Source organism: Vulpes lagopus, chromosome 6, assembly GCF_018345385.1.
Source record: "Vulpes lagopus strain Blue_001 chromosome 6, ASM1834538v1, whole genome shotgun sequence".
Lineage (NCBI taxonomy): Eukaryota > Metazoa > Chordata > Mammalia > Carnivora > Canidae > Vulpes > Vulpes lagopus.
The window spans coordinates 62,199,211-62,214,564 of record NC_054829.1 but is presented as its reverse complement, the minus strand read 5'-3'; the positions used below and the strand labels follow the sequence as shown (position 1 = coordinate 62,214,564).

At 38.1% G+C, this 15,354-nt stretch overlaps 1 protein-coding gene and 1 pseudogene across 5 annotated transcripts in view; one reads left to right on the top strand and one right to left on the bottom strand.

Annotated features, from left to right (window-relative positions):
* AKAP6 (A-kinase anchoring protein 6) overlaps positions 1–15,354 on the top strand; it is a 486,958-nt gene that overhangs the window by 180,887 nt on the left and 290,717 nt on the right. The gene's annotated exons all lie outside the window — the stretch shown is intronic.
* LOC121493291 lies at positions 8,167–14,332 on the bottom strand (annotated as a pseudogene).

Below are 15,354 nucleotides of genomic sequence, written 5' to 3'. Positions count from 1 at the left end.
TGTGAAAGCCTTCTTATGTTTGTATGAGCAGTCCTGGAGCACAAATCCTCTGTAGTATAAGTGGACAAGCAACATAGATAAAATTTAATTACAGAGTCCACTTTTCACTAGTTCCAGTTCCTAAATTTCCTTAGGAATTTCCTTATTAGTATTCTCTCTCTGATTTGAATGCAGCCCTTTCCAGCCTAGGTGTCTCTGCACCAGGCTCTCTCAGTTCAATCTTGCTTTTGCCTGCCATGCTCAAAATCTATTTTATTGTCATTAAGATGTCATGCAAGTCTAAAGAAGCAAGATCTTCCTGGCCTGGGTGTTCTAGTCTTTAGTTCACTCTACTTACAAAGATCATCTACTGTTACCCTCTTGTATTAACTATTGATAATTCCTTTATGTCTCTAATTTCCCACAGCAGGTCTTTTCTTCAGTCATCCACTTATAGCCACCCATTTTTCTCTTCCTTCCATAGCGCTAAACTGACTGCTTAAATATAGCAACTATCTCATTTTAAGCATTGAGTTCATCTTTCTCTCTCTTCTGCTTTTTTTGTTTAACTTTAATAGTATGCTTTACTATTTGTAAGCCACCTTCAATCTCTCCTTTTTTTTTGTAAGAAGGTCTAAGTCAGAAACAATATAAATTATCCTTGTAAATCTCTCTTACAGTCCTTTCTTATTCATATTTTCTGTATCTCTAGCTCATTTGCCCCTTTGCTTTGTTTCTTTAATTTTATTATTCATTATTAATTTACTTGTACACATGCAAATTTTCACTAGACATTCATGAGATAGTTTCTGCCCTGCAGTTAAATAGCGGTAGAGGAGCATATGACTTAGGATACTATTGGCAGGAGATTATTAATCATGGATTATATGTTTAAAGGAATGACCTGAGGTTCAGTTGAGATTTGTGCTCACTCAGAGCTCATTTATTGTCCTGCTTTTCCTTTTGCGTGTTTTCTGAAACCCTGTTCATTGTTAGGTACGAATAGAATTCTGTGTGTGTAATCAGAAAGTTCTCCCTCACTAAGTTTATAGTCAATCCAAATAAGCAATGAGGTTAAAAATGATTTTATAGGTAAAATTAATCTGGATGTTTGGAAAGTGCATTGAAATCGAATTTATTTCTTAGCTGGTTGTTGATTTCCAATGTAAAGTCCTCTGAGGAGGCTGACTTGGTGTTATAGGACTGTTCAAATGGATCCTTCACCCTCCATTTTGATGTGTCATTAGGACATTAATAATGGATGGTTGCTGCACTTGGTGGTCAGATATGTTATTTTGATCCATTTTTATTTCCCAAAGGGGCCTCTGGAAAAGGGCAATGAGAGTAGATTTAAAACCACATTATTGGAATTCAATAACTTTTGTCTCGCTTTGTATGTCTGGTGCTTGCTGAAGAGCAGTTCTAATATGGAGAGTCAGTCAAGCATGGAACAGGCAAAACACCAAAATGGATTTTTTTTAAACTAAGATATAAGCTGAATTCTATGTTTTAATTTGGGCTGTGATGCTCAGAATTAAACTTTCCATAAATGTGTTAGATGTACAGATTTTGCTCTTTTTGATTCTGTGGATAAAGGGATGAGCATAGGAACAAAAGCAATCTACCAGTACAAATTATTTGGATTGTTGGAAGTAAACATCTATATAAATCAGTTAGCAAGAATTATTTGCTTCAAGAATTCCTAGCAATGGTGAAGGACTGAACTTTTACTTATGTAAAGTGTACCCCCAAAGGAGCACTGAATTCCCTTTAAATGTCTTCCCTTTTCTGGTAATTACTCAAAGGCTGGAGTAGCTTGAAAGTGGAAGATTCTTCATACCACTCCTGGACATAAACAAGATCTTACTTTATCAATTGGGAGAATCTGTCTTCAGAAAAATCCCTCCCTTGTGAGTCTGTATGAAAATGTAGAAGGGGGTTGGTGATCTATTCAGCCACACTCTGGGACACATTTGATTGAATTAAGAAGAAGAGAGGATGAGTAATTTATGTTCCCATTCATTTCAGTTGTTGAATATCTTCCCCTCACCCATGTTTTTATTTCAAGTCTAGTAAACTTAAAAAAGTAATCAAGTAAAAAAAAAAAGAGTTAAAAGTCTTAATAACCACTGATTAATGATAGTTTCTGGCTAGTAGCACCTGGCTACCTGATATAGAGACCTAAGAGAATGATGGGTGTGGATGAAGTGAAGTTCTCTCTCCACACACACACACACAAAAAGAATTCTGGGAGTCTAAAGATCCTGTTCCTTTGATATTTATCTTCTTCAGTCACCTTGATATTGTACTTTATATTATTTACTATGCATAGTTTGACCTGCGCTCTCTGACTATCGTTTTGCTATGGACACTGACTTCATTTCTTTGTTGTTGTTTCACTTTACTTTTTTTCTTTTTCACAAGAAAAATGAATCTATAGTGGAGAAAATTTAAAGCATACAGGCAAACTATTAAAAATCATTTGTAATGCTGCCACCTATAGAAAATACTATAAGCAGCTTTGACATCTTTTTTACTTCTTTCTTTCTGAGTATACATGACAATCATTTTTTATAGAACTCTCTTATAACTTACTTTTTCTCGGTTAACAATGTGTCTTGAACATCTGATGCTATGAAATACATTGTGCTGTGTCATTTTTGGCATCTGTATATTTTTTCATTATATGAAATATGTTAAATCAATTTCCTTTTTAAAAAAATTTTCAAGTACAGTTAACATACAGTGTTATATTAGTTTCAGGTGTATAATACAGTGATTCAAAAACCAATCTCCTTTCTTTTGATTTTTTTTTGTTGGTAGAATTTTTCATCATTATAAACAACTCTGTGATAGCATTTCAGTAGGTAAATCCATGATTGCCCTAGGAGAGATTCCTAGGAATGAAATTATTGGGTCAGTGGGAGGCAATGGGAGCTATCGATGAGGTTAATTGATGACTTGCTTTCTTGTCTGCTCTACATGAAAGGATAGCATTGGTGCTTTAAAATTTGGATTTACTGTTACAGGGTCTTACCCATTGCCCTTAAAATTAGTTCTTCACAGGACTCTGATCCTATGAGGCTTTATAACTATTCTCACACTTGAGATTTAAAACTTGTGTCTATAATGTTAGGTCACAATAGTCATGTTGTAGGTGTTTAAATACAAATCAACATCCAAGCTAGTTGCTGTGGATATTTATGTGGAGGAGGAAGGCATAGAAACACATCCTTAGAAGCTGTGCCATGGTCTTAGTGATCTAAATATATAAAGAGTGTATCTAAGAAAGAGGTTGACCAGCTCAAGGTCACATCGTGAGTCAGCAATGAAATCCCAAATAGGGCTTTCATCCCCTTAACTTTTTTATCCCAGTATAAAGAGTACTTATGGATAGATGAAGAGAAAGCATTTATAAATGAACTTATCACTTATAACTTGAAATCCTTAACAATATCAAGAGAGTTACTAGAAAATTTCCACCTCAGGTAAGCAAATCTAAATTGCCAAAAGGTATTGATAGATTTTTAGATAATGAAATATTAAATGACTGAAATGAAGAGAGAGGAATGGTGGCTCAGGTAGATGGAAATGAGCCTCAAGGGTGTGTGCGTGCGTGCGTGTGTGTGTGTGTGTGTGTGTGTGTGTGTGTTTGCAGGCAGCAGGGTTGAGGTGGAAGGAACATAGAAGGGGAAAGAGTAATAGCCTGAGCCTACCATGGTGACCAAGGAAAACACAACCAAAGGGCTTCTCAGGACATTAACCCTGGAGTGAAGGTAGAGGTCTTGGCCCTCATTATGCACAAACCATAGATCTTGGGATCCCTGGGTGGTGCAGCGGTTTAGCGCCTGCCTTTGGCCCAGGGCGCTATCCTGGAGACCCGGGATCGAATCCCACGTCGGGCTCCCGGTGCATGGAGCCTGCTTCTCCCTCTGCCTGTGTCTCTGCCTCTCTCTCTCTCTCTCTCTCTCTCTGTGACTATCAAAAAAAAAAAAAAAAGAAAAAAAGAAAAAAACTATAGATTTTTCCTCCTCTGTCTGGTGTGTGGATCTGCACTATTATTTCAGAACGTGTGGCAGGGTCGCTGGCAAGAGCCAGGGAGATACCTTCCAATAACCCCAGGAGTGGGGCTCAAGTGTCCTGGTTCCCAGTCTAGTGCTCATTCTACTACTAGTAGGAAATAGAAGTCATTTTTACCTGAATTTTCAGAGATACACAAAAGTTTCTGGGTAACTAAAGCTCAGATTCTGCATTATGGGAGAGGTACACAAAATAAAAGAGAAAGAAAACAAAATAAAATCTTGGAGCTTGAGAGTAGAGATGATCCATCCAGCATGGATTTATTTTTATTTATTTATTTATTTATTTATTTATTTATTTATTCATTCATTCATTCATTCATTCATTCATTCATGAGAGACAGAGAGAGAGGCAGAGACACAGGCAGAGGGAGGGCCAGGTTCCATGCAGGGAGCCGCATGTGGGACTTGATCCTAGGACTCCAGGATCCTCCCTGGGCCAAAGGCAGGAGCTTAACCGCTGAGCCACCCAGGTGTCCCCAGCACTGCCTTTAGATGAGGAAGTTAAGGCTTAGTGATCTATTGGGACATAGGTAGTCAGGACACAGGACCAAGAATTCAGACTTTCTGACACTCGGCTTCGTACAAAATGATCTAGATACACCGTGTGATTAATTTTATTCTTTCTCATAGAGAATCTTCAAGCTTCTATTTCATGGTTCATGAATTCAGTATCACTAATATCAGCATGTACTAAGATTCTATTTGCATGTGGTACTGTCCTCTAGAAAGCAAAATAGACAAATGAAGCACTTGACACAAAGGAATTTCCTAAGGAAGATAGATCTCATAGAAGTAGACAGAAATAATAGATAGAGCACTGAACAAACAAAGCAAATACGTAAGTTGTACAACTTCGGCTTTATGAGATGGTAAGTAAAAAGAGCCTTACAGCTCATTGCTTAAAGAGAAGACCTATTTTCATTACTAGATAGCCTTAAACTAATAATTATTAAGAATCATCCTATGCCCTGTAGTTGTTATATTGGAAAGAAAAAGAGTATAGGACCTGGCACACCTAGCACTAGAGTGCAGGCAGTGGTGCAGTGTCTTTGGTATATTGTTGATTATTCCCTTCACTGATTTTTGTTGTATACATATTCTCTGATGATCTGCAAAGACTGGGAAGGGTCTGCTGAGGCAAAAAGCCTCTCCGGGAATGCCTCCTAAAACCAAAAACATTTTTCCTTCCCCAGAGAACTAGTGGTCATGTGCTTCTCAGTTATATTTTTATCGAGGCTTTTATTTTTCCCTTTTCAAAAGACCTTGAAGATGATAAAGAAACTTACAAAGCCCTCAAATGTTTCATCTGTATAATGTGAACTGTGGTGAATGTGAGACTAGGATATATTTTCTATTCTCTCAAAGACTAGTTAAAGATAAATCAGAGGTGACCTTGCTCTTCTATGGTAACAAATGCCACTTTGGCCAGGTATCTTCATAAATGCCTGACCTAGTCATCTGCTTCAGGACCAGTATTAGTAGCAGTATTAGGGTATTATTAGTATTATTATCGTGAAACTATCATATGTGTGATATGAAATAAAACAAATGAGTAATTATGGGATCTTCTAATTCCATCACCCCTGGTTCTTGAGAACCAGGAGTCTTGGTGTAGAAGAAAGGAGATATTGATGTAGAACAGAAGATGTTAGATAAAACCATTGTAGTAGGGAATTTGAATTGGAAATATCAGTTATGAACTCATATTTTATTTTTAAATATTCATATTTTCTGTCTCTGTTAATTAAAAATCCTACAAACAATGACTAATCTAGTAGTAATGATTCTTCTTATTACCCAGATGTAGTCTGAAAACACTTTTCCCATTAAAGGGAATCAAGGCTTTTTAGAAAAATGGCTAATTTCAAGTCTGGAAATACACAAGATGAATGAGGAAGCTATAAAAAACAATTAGAATAATCAACTTGAAGTCAGATTGAGGGGGATCCCACTGGCTAATCATGGACAATTTGAATTTCAATAAGATTAAGCATTGTAACAGATCAAAACCCAACACATATGTCTAAGTCAATGAGTACTTGATATTAAGTAAACCAAATGGTTGCTTACCTTCTGATTTAACAGAAAAACAGTTCATTATCTTGAAAACTGGGCTGAGAATCAAGCATTTATCTTGACTTTCCTTTATGAATTGTATCACTTTAAACAAATAGTTGATAAAGGGAAATATTTTCTAATAAAGTTATTCCAGCTATTAAAGCAAAATGATAGAATATCATTATTCTGCACCCTCCAATGCATTGATAGATTTAGGCACAGAGCATCAACTCCAGAAGAGTTGATATCATCAACTATCAAAATAGAACAAAAGCAAAGGAAAAAAGCTCCTTGTTGAAAGAATGCAACAGTACTTGTACTTTTGTTAAAGAAATTGAACCTGAAACTAATTAGACCTCAAGATTTAGCTGCCAGTTTGTAGAAAGAGAACAAAGGAACCAACATGGTGACTGCAATCAACAAATCCTAATTATGGGAAACTCTGCAGGTGTAATGCCGCAGGATCTTTAACAGATTAATTACATGAAAAAAGAATATAGATAGAATCTATAGATTTAAAAATACTTAAAGGTCACAGCAAGTGAAAAACTGGGCAAAGTAAGTTATAATATCCAGGAGTGCATCCTTTGGTAATAAAACCAGAAAGAGATGCAAGAAGGTGATTGTTATGCAAGTCAAGAGAGTGGTCATTTTTGCAGGGATAGAGGGTTTTATTACGATGGGGAGGAGACACATGGCGGGAAATTTTTTGACTCAGATATTTGTTAGAAGGATGTTTGTCTTATAATAATGTAGATGCTCTACATTTTGTTGTGATTTCCCATATCTGTTTCATTCTTTAAATGTAAAACAAAACAGGAAAAAGAAAGCATGTTAAGCAAGTCCACCCACCTGATGCTGTCTTAGAGATTATCACAATGTTGCCAGCAGTAGGTCAACCAAGTTGTGGAAAATTGTGTTCTGGGGCAAAAAGAATGTATGTTCTGCTGTAGGTACATTTGCATAATGTCAGTGATGGACTACATTTCAAGTTGCTGGGAGGCTGGTTTTTTGTTTTCGTTATAGTTGTGCAACAGTAGGTGCACACATAGTTCCCCAGGTGACCCGTCTCTGGCTCAATAGTTTTCATTGTGTGGTGCCAAGAACACTGGCTTCATGGCCACTGTGAGCTTAAGAAAATGCACATCTCTTGGTCCCATTTCTTATCAAAGAAGCAGCCCCAGAATCTATATGATCAACAAGCACACTGAAGGGTAAGAACCACCACTGACTTCTTAGTCAAATTCTACCTGAAATCACTTTATAAAGGTGTGGGAAGTATAGATCTTCGAAGCAATTTCCAAATGGGCTGCTTAGAGTCAAGACCATAGTTGTGATTTTTGTCATTAGTAAATGCACTTAGATTGTGAACCACTACCCAGCTGAGTCATGTAGAGCACTGTATGTGAATTTTTCAAAGAAAACCTCAGAAAAACATTTTCTTTAGGGTGCCTGGGTGGCTCAGTCACTGACGTGACCAATTCTTGATTTTTGGCTCAGGTCATGATCTCAGAGTCCTGAGATCAAGCCTCGTGTTGGGCCCTGTGCTTGAGATTCTCCCCACCTGCCCCTGCCCCACTTGCACTTGTGTTCTCTCTCTCTCTCTCTCAAATAAATAAATCTTAAACAAAACAAAACAAAACATTTTTTCCAACTTGCAACAGCAATTATCAATTTTCTTCTCATCTTTTTTTGCTTAGGGTTTTTCCCCCGTGGGATTAGGAGTTTAAAGTGATATTCAAGCAATGAATCCCCGAAGTTTTTAAGCAACAATTCTAATAACAACAACAAAAATTCAAATAATGAAAAGAAGAACAATACAGATTTGGATATGGGCAGGTATGGCCAGATTGAACTTCCAGCTGGTCCTTCCTCAGTTGAAGGCAAAGTAGACTTCCAGAGTGTGAAAATGCAAGTGTGAAGGCTTTTTTTTTTTTATATATATATATATTTGAGTTTATTCTTCATTTAAATTTTAAAACACTATTATAGTTGAATATTAAAACAAAAACAAAGCAAGTAGTGAGCTATGATTATAGTCCTTCACTCATTCACTACTGCATATAAAATGCCAGCAGCAGTGTTATTCACTGGCCCCATTAACAGGTCTGACACTGAACACCACCCCTAGGATGATGTTCATTATCCTCATATCCTTCCCCATTGTAATGGCGCAGTCTTTCCTGATTGGGATCAAAGTCCACTAGTTCTACCTGGTCCATTTCATCAGTCTCTTCTACTTCTTCCTCTCAGGTAGGAGTTTTTCCAGCAAAGAAAGTTTATCAGGAGAGAGAAAGCCATTCTCCGGAAGTTTACCTTAAATTCGATGATTAGGCGAATTTAATGGTCTCTCATATGGTCTACAATAAATTGGCATGCCTTCGTTTAGCACACACTTGATATCCCCATGCTTGACAATCTGACCTGGATGAGAGGTGATGATGATGGTTCAGTTGTCAAGAGTAGATATTGGCTTTTGAAAGCCACACAGGGCTTCAACCAGCTGTATATCCATACACATAAAAAGATCTCCTCGTGGAGTAAAAACAGCATGGTCCTTCTGATCTAAAACAATGATAATATCTCTTGGTTCCAGTCCTGGTTCTTGGTCTCCCTCACCATGGAATGTTATCTTCTGACCATCTTTCATGCCTTTGTCAATATGCACTTCTAGAATCTTCTTCTAACTATCTCCTTCTGTTGCAGCTTTTACATCTGTCTTTAGGACTGATCCATTCCCCATGGCCCTGGCACTCCATACACACAGATTGAATTTGCTGAACCACTCCAGATCCTATCTGATGAATTTTTATTTGCATTCCAGTACCTCGGCAATTGGGATATTCGACTGCTCCTTTCTTACTACCTCGGCCTTCACATTTAGTGCAAATCACATTCTTTTGCAGAGCTAGTTTTCTTTTTGCACCATTATATAAATCTTCTAAGGTTACTGAGAGCTGATGCACAACATTTATACCTCTCCTTTCTCTCTGCATCCTGCCTCCTTCTCCAAAAAACATATCAAAGGTGTCTGTGGGGGAGCCAAAACCACCACCTTCCTTAATTGCCTGCTCTCCTCTTTTGTTGTATAATTCCCGTTTCTTTGCATCAGAGAGTACTTCATAAGCTTGAGAAATCTGTTTAAACTTCTCTCTTTCATTTGGATTATCAGGGTGGTACTTCAAGACTGCTTTCCTGTAAGCCTTTTTCAATTCCTCCTGGGTGGCATTGGGTTTGACCCCCAAAACATCATAGTAAGTGGTTTCTTTCACCAATTTCTACAGCCAGTGAGAGGGCTGAGGCTCCCGTGTGTGTGTGTGGGGGGGGGTTGGGGGGGAGTGGGAAGGAGCGTGTTGCTGGGCGCAGCACTGGCAGCCACCGCTCCTCTGTGTCTCACCGAGCATTCTGGAAAGTGCCAGTGTGAAGGCTTCTAAGTCTGTATTTAGCATCTTCCTCCTCTCCTTTCTATCCAATCCTTTTCTTTCCCAAACCTACATGCTTTTTCAGTGCCTCTACAAATCAAAACAGTTGACATCCACTGTCAGCTGCTTTCTTTTGCCAGTTGAGTGCCAATTACTGTGGATGCACTTAGGAGAGGAAACTAGACTGGTACTTGGTTTATAGGGATTTGTGAAACAGTATTTTATTCAATTGAATCTAATTCTACAAACATCCTTTGAACACTGACCAAATGTGTGGCAGTATCCTAGCAGTGTGGCATTAAAGTGCATTTCCTGCATCCGGAAAGGTACAGTCCGGTCTGGGAAATGGAGGAGTTATAGCGAATGATAACAGCAAAATCATTTACAAATAAATAACCTCTTTTCAGTCCTCACACTTCCCAAGTTTTAGCAGTTAAAAGGATAATCACTATTTGTAACTATAGAGTTCTTAAATCTTTGGAGAGAGGTGTGTACTGTGACAATCGTAAAAAGTCACAGCATCCCTCCCACCTTCCCATTACGTCTTTTTCAATATGACAAAGAGGAAATTAGGACCATTAGGACAGTATGTTTTCTCAAGGAAGGAAAAAAAGAGGGAGCAGTCTAATTTGAGGGAAATAAAGTACCTTGTCATAAGAACATCTATGTGTCTTTTGGAGAAAGTACAGTTTTGAAAGTCAGCTGAAGATGACATTAATGCTCTGCAGTAGGAAGTTTTTAATGTAAAGTTGTAAGTTTTAGTTCAAATGGCTCACAGTTTTTATTTTAACCAAGTAACTGTGGTGTTCCCTTGATCTGTATTTTAAAATATAAAGTTCATGTATTAGGTAAGAATCTCTTCTCAGCTTTTGCTAGTGAACACACACACATATGGTGAACATATGGGTAAAAGATACTTTAACCATTTATTTCTACAATTGCTAGTAAACAAAATGAACAGTCATGATGACATGGCATTTTGCAGTAAGACTAAAATATGTACAGAAAATGCTTATATTTAATTCTCTTCTTACTGACTTTAGATCATGAAAACTTATTGTAAATGTAATTTATATTTTTCTAAGTGTAATGGTATGTACTGGTTAAGCTGAGGGTGTGAGATTTTTGAAATTGTAATAGGAAAACAATAGAAGTGGATGGAGGCCTCAATGTCCTTTAAAAAGCAGGCTTTAATTCACAGTTTCTTAGAAAAACCATTTGACTGTGTTCTGTAATTACACAAATATAAGTCAAGAGTGTTTTGAGAGGATAAGTGAAATTATTTTGGGGAGATGAGAAAGAGAAACATTATTTGGGGTTGTAGATGAATGGAGAAATGCCTGCCAATTATTGTTTGCTCCCATGGAGAGGCAGCTTATAGAAACTGGGTATTTTCTGCGTTTTCTCATTTAAGGATTGCATGTAGGGAAGCAAGAGGCAGAGAGAAGTGGGAACGACTGTATTTATGGGACTTCATGAACTTAAGGTGCCAAGTGTTTGCTTTAGTACCAGGGCGAGGAAGTAGCAAGAAGGGTGGGTTTCCCTCCAAATATACTCAGCCTGGAGATTGGCAGTTTGGGCCACTTTGGAAGAATGTTGATCCATGGATACTTGTCATTTCACAAGAAAACCTTCCAGATGTCTTGAGAATGGTCAAGAATGGGCATAGTGGCCTTATGCTGAGACAGCAAACAGATCCTCTCCCACGGACAAGTAGCAGGAGCCGAAGCAATAAGAGCACTCACAAGCGTTCATCTCTCTCCCATGCTGGTGAAAACCAAACGGTTAAATACATAGGAGCATGGTTTCTCTAGAAAAGATAACCTACAACTGAAAAAATATACAACAGAGCTACCAAAAAAGAAAAGGCACCTCTCTCACATAAATGCATAACTAAGTTAAAAGAAAAATGACCAACCAGCTAGAGTTTATTTGTAAACTGTCTTAGGTCAGTGTTTGTATGAGCTGCCTCAGTAACCATAGAAGATTCCTGTTTCAATGACAGGCAGCAGCAGCTGCAATTTTGAGACCACAATGTATCAGAAAGGTTGAGCAAAGTAGGCAGTTGACAACATAGTGTATTCAGTGCATTTTACGCTGTGAGTGATGGTGAATGCCACAGAGGCTGCTGTGCTATATGTGAATTAAACAAAAGGGAGAACATCACTTACCCGCATTAACACAGTAACGTCTAAGGAAAAAGTCATAGGCAACTTTGAAGATATGTTGCCGTTTGCTTTAATTCACTTTGAGATGGACTCCAGATTACCCTTATTTTCTTTTATACTCTCCAGAAAATAATGTGGAAGTTGTTGAATCAGGAATAATGATAGTAGTGCCATGACCTTATGAGTGTGTTCTTGTTAATTTCCAAGAATCTGATGAGAATATGTCACCCAAAACTAATTTTCTTTTCTTTTCTTTTTTTTTTTAATTTTTATTTATTTATGATAGTCACACACAGAGAGAGAGAGGCAGAGACACAGGCAGAGGGAGAGGCAGGCTCCATGCGCTGGGAGCCCAATGTGGGATTCGATCCCGGGTCTCCAGGATCGCGCCCTGGGCCAAAGGCAGGCGCCAAACCGCTGCGCCACCCAGGGATCCCCCCAAACTAATTTTCATATGTATTTTAACAAGAGATTATAAACTGTTTTTCTCTTGTTATTTTTAAAATTATCATACAGAAAAATTGACTTTCTTTTTTAGTGTACAGTTCTACACATTTTAACCCACATGTACATTTGTATAATTGTCTCCACACTCAGGGTACAGAACAATTCCATCACTCCCAAAAGACCTCCCTTGTGCTATCAGTATATAGTCATGCCCTCCCCACCCCCAATGCCTGGCAGCCACTGATCTATTGTTCATCACTATAGTTTTCTTTTGAGAATGTCATGTAGGGATCCCTGGGTGGCGCAGCGGTTTGGTGCCTGCCTTTGGCCCAGGGCGCGATCTTGGAGACCCAGGATCGAATCCCACATCAGGCTCCCGGTGCATGGAGCCTGCTTCTTCCTCCGCCTGTGTCTCTGCCTCTCTCTCTCTCTCTCTGTGACTATCATAAAAAAAAAAAAAAAAAAAAAAAGAGAATGTCATGTAAATGGAATTATATAGCATTTAACCTTTGAAACTGGCTCCTTTCACTTAGCATAATACCTTTGAGATTTTTACAAGTTGTTACATGTATCACTAATTTTTCCCCCAATTACATATTATGCAGATATACTATAGTTTATCCATTTACTCACTGAAGGACATTTAGGTTTTGGTGTTTATGAGTAGTTTCTTTTCATTTGTGTATGTGTCTAAGTTTTTATTTCTCTAAACTCTCGGGAGTGGGATTGCTGAGTCTATATCTAATTTCATAAGAAACTACTAAACTGTTTTCCAGAGTGAATGTACCATTTTGCATTCCACTAGTGGGATAGGAGAATTCCAGTTGTTCTGGAGTGTCACAGAAGTGACTGATTTCTAAAGACATTATCCTTCTATCCTTAATAATAATGGGTTGTATCAGGGACGATTTGAGGATCTATAAAAAAATGTTATTACTTGAAGAACATTTAAAAATTATCCTCAGGGATCCCTGGGTGGCGCAGCGGTTTAGCGCCTGCCTTTGGCCCAGGGCACGATCCTGGAGACCCGGGATCGAGTCCCATGTTGGGCTCCTGGTGCATGGAGCCTGCTTCTCCCTCTGCCTGTGTCTCTGCCTCTCTCTCTCTCACTGTGTGCCTATCATAAATAAATAAAAATTTAAAAAATAAAAAATAAAAATTATCCTCAACGGGGATGCCTGGGAGGCTCAGTGGTTGAGCATCTGCCTTTGGCTCAGGGCATGATCCCGGGGTCCTGGGATCGAGTCCCATATTGAGCTCCTCATAGGGAGCCTGCTTCTCCCTTTGCCTATGACTGCCTCTTTCTGTGTATCTCTCATAAATAAAGTCTTTAGAAAAAAATTATCCTCAAAAAAAAAAATTATCCTCAACATAAAATTAAAAGTTTATTATGCTAAAAAAAAAAAAAAAGTTTATTATGCTTTCAGAGGTCTGTTGATCTAGTCATATAAATGGGCTTGCTGGAGAACATCTTTTCTCAAATGAAAATATATAAGGTAATGAATGAAATTCATGGGAGATTTTAAGTAGCTAAAAGAATTGATACCAAATGCTGATATTGAAAAGTGAAGCTAAACAATTCTATCTATTGAAGTTAAGTTTTTGTTCATTGTCATTGTACATTGTTTCATTGTAAAGTAAGGTCCATATCATCAAAATTATTGAGCGTCCAACGTATTGATAGCCACTAACTATATGAAGAGGTGCTGGGGAACCGGCCTTCTAGTTGGAGAGAACATTACTATACCAAAATATATGCCCTGGGAATGAAGCTAAACTCTGACAATGATGATAAAAATCTTCATAATTATATGAAATAGCATTTTGTCACCTATATTCATAGGAAGTTAGATATATTTTCTTTCATTTATTCATAACAGAACAGGACAACAGGGCCAACTCCAGGCACTGTTAAGGGCCAGGCACTCCAGGCCCTTAAACTTATGAAGGTTAACAGTTTGTCTTGGTATCCTTGACTGCCTCTCTCTGGATCTGCCTTCCCCTACCTCCACACAGTTCTAGAGTCCTCTAGTCCTCTAGCCCTCATCCTTGTGGATGAGGCATACAAGGGATAAGAGCTGCCTTTAAGTGTGATAGACTGAATTTGGGGTTTTAAGAGTGAGAGAAGTCTGGACTGGTGGATCTGTTCATCATCACCTTGTCCCAGTTGAGGCATACTTGGGAGTCAGGAGAGGAATCTGAAAGTCAGAGAAAAAGAGGTATGGTGGAGATAACACAATGGAGATAAAGGCTCAAATCAGTAGAAATGCTGACCAGAATTAGGTGGGAACAGGAGAAATGGGATAATTTCAGGCTAACATGAAAGATGAATAATGGACTAGTGGACCAAACCATCTCTCCCCTTGATGCTGGAAAAGGTTCCATCTCTGTCATTCATAAAATCTTCAATGTCTTCATCCCGTTCTTGATCTTATCTCCTTTATAGACACTCAGGTTTCTGCCTACTAACACCCTCTGTAGAAATAGAAAAGATTCTGAAGCCAAACATTAACATTTGTTGGAGGATTATACCTCATGATGGATTTTAGTCCCTACATGAGCTTAACCATTCGTTGCTGTGTTAAATTTAAAATCTCTAATTGTATAATGTTAGTGTTAATGCTTTCAGTAAGCAGATGGAGAGAAACATTTTTGCTTATGGGTCCTTAAGACATATTTGATAGATAGATAGATAGATAGATAGATAGATAGATAGATAGATAGATAGATAATAGATGATAGATAGATGATAGATGATAGATAGATAGATAGATAGATAGATAGATAGATAGATAGATAGATAATAGATAGACAGACACATATATATGTCCTGAACCTGAGGGGTTGTTTCTTTTTGTATTCCTAAAAAAATCTGTGAATCTAAAGTTGCTAAATTTGTTTCTAGTAAGTAGCACTGCAGTGTTCAAAAGTTTGTTATACACTGAGCAGCCATGTGAGTTGAGTCTAGTTTCTAGTTGCTATCTACTGGAGTCACATGTCCATTCAAGGCTTATATGCATCAGTTGGGCTTTGGTTCAACTCCACCAACACATCCCCCCCACCCCCCACCATGCTTCCACTTCACCTTATTAATCTAATGCCCATAGGGCCTCCAACAAGTCAGATCTCTCAGAGCCTTTTAATTCCAGTCTCTACTGGGAGGTAGCCATTCAGGAAATCCTTTGTAAAAGTTTCTAA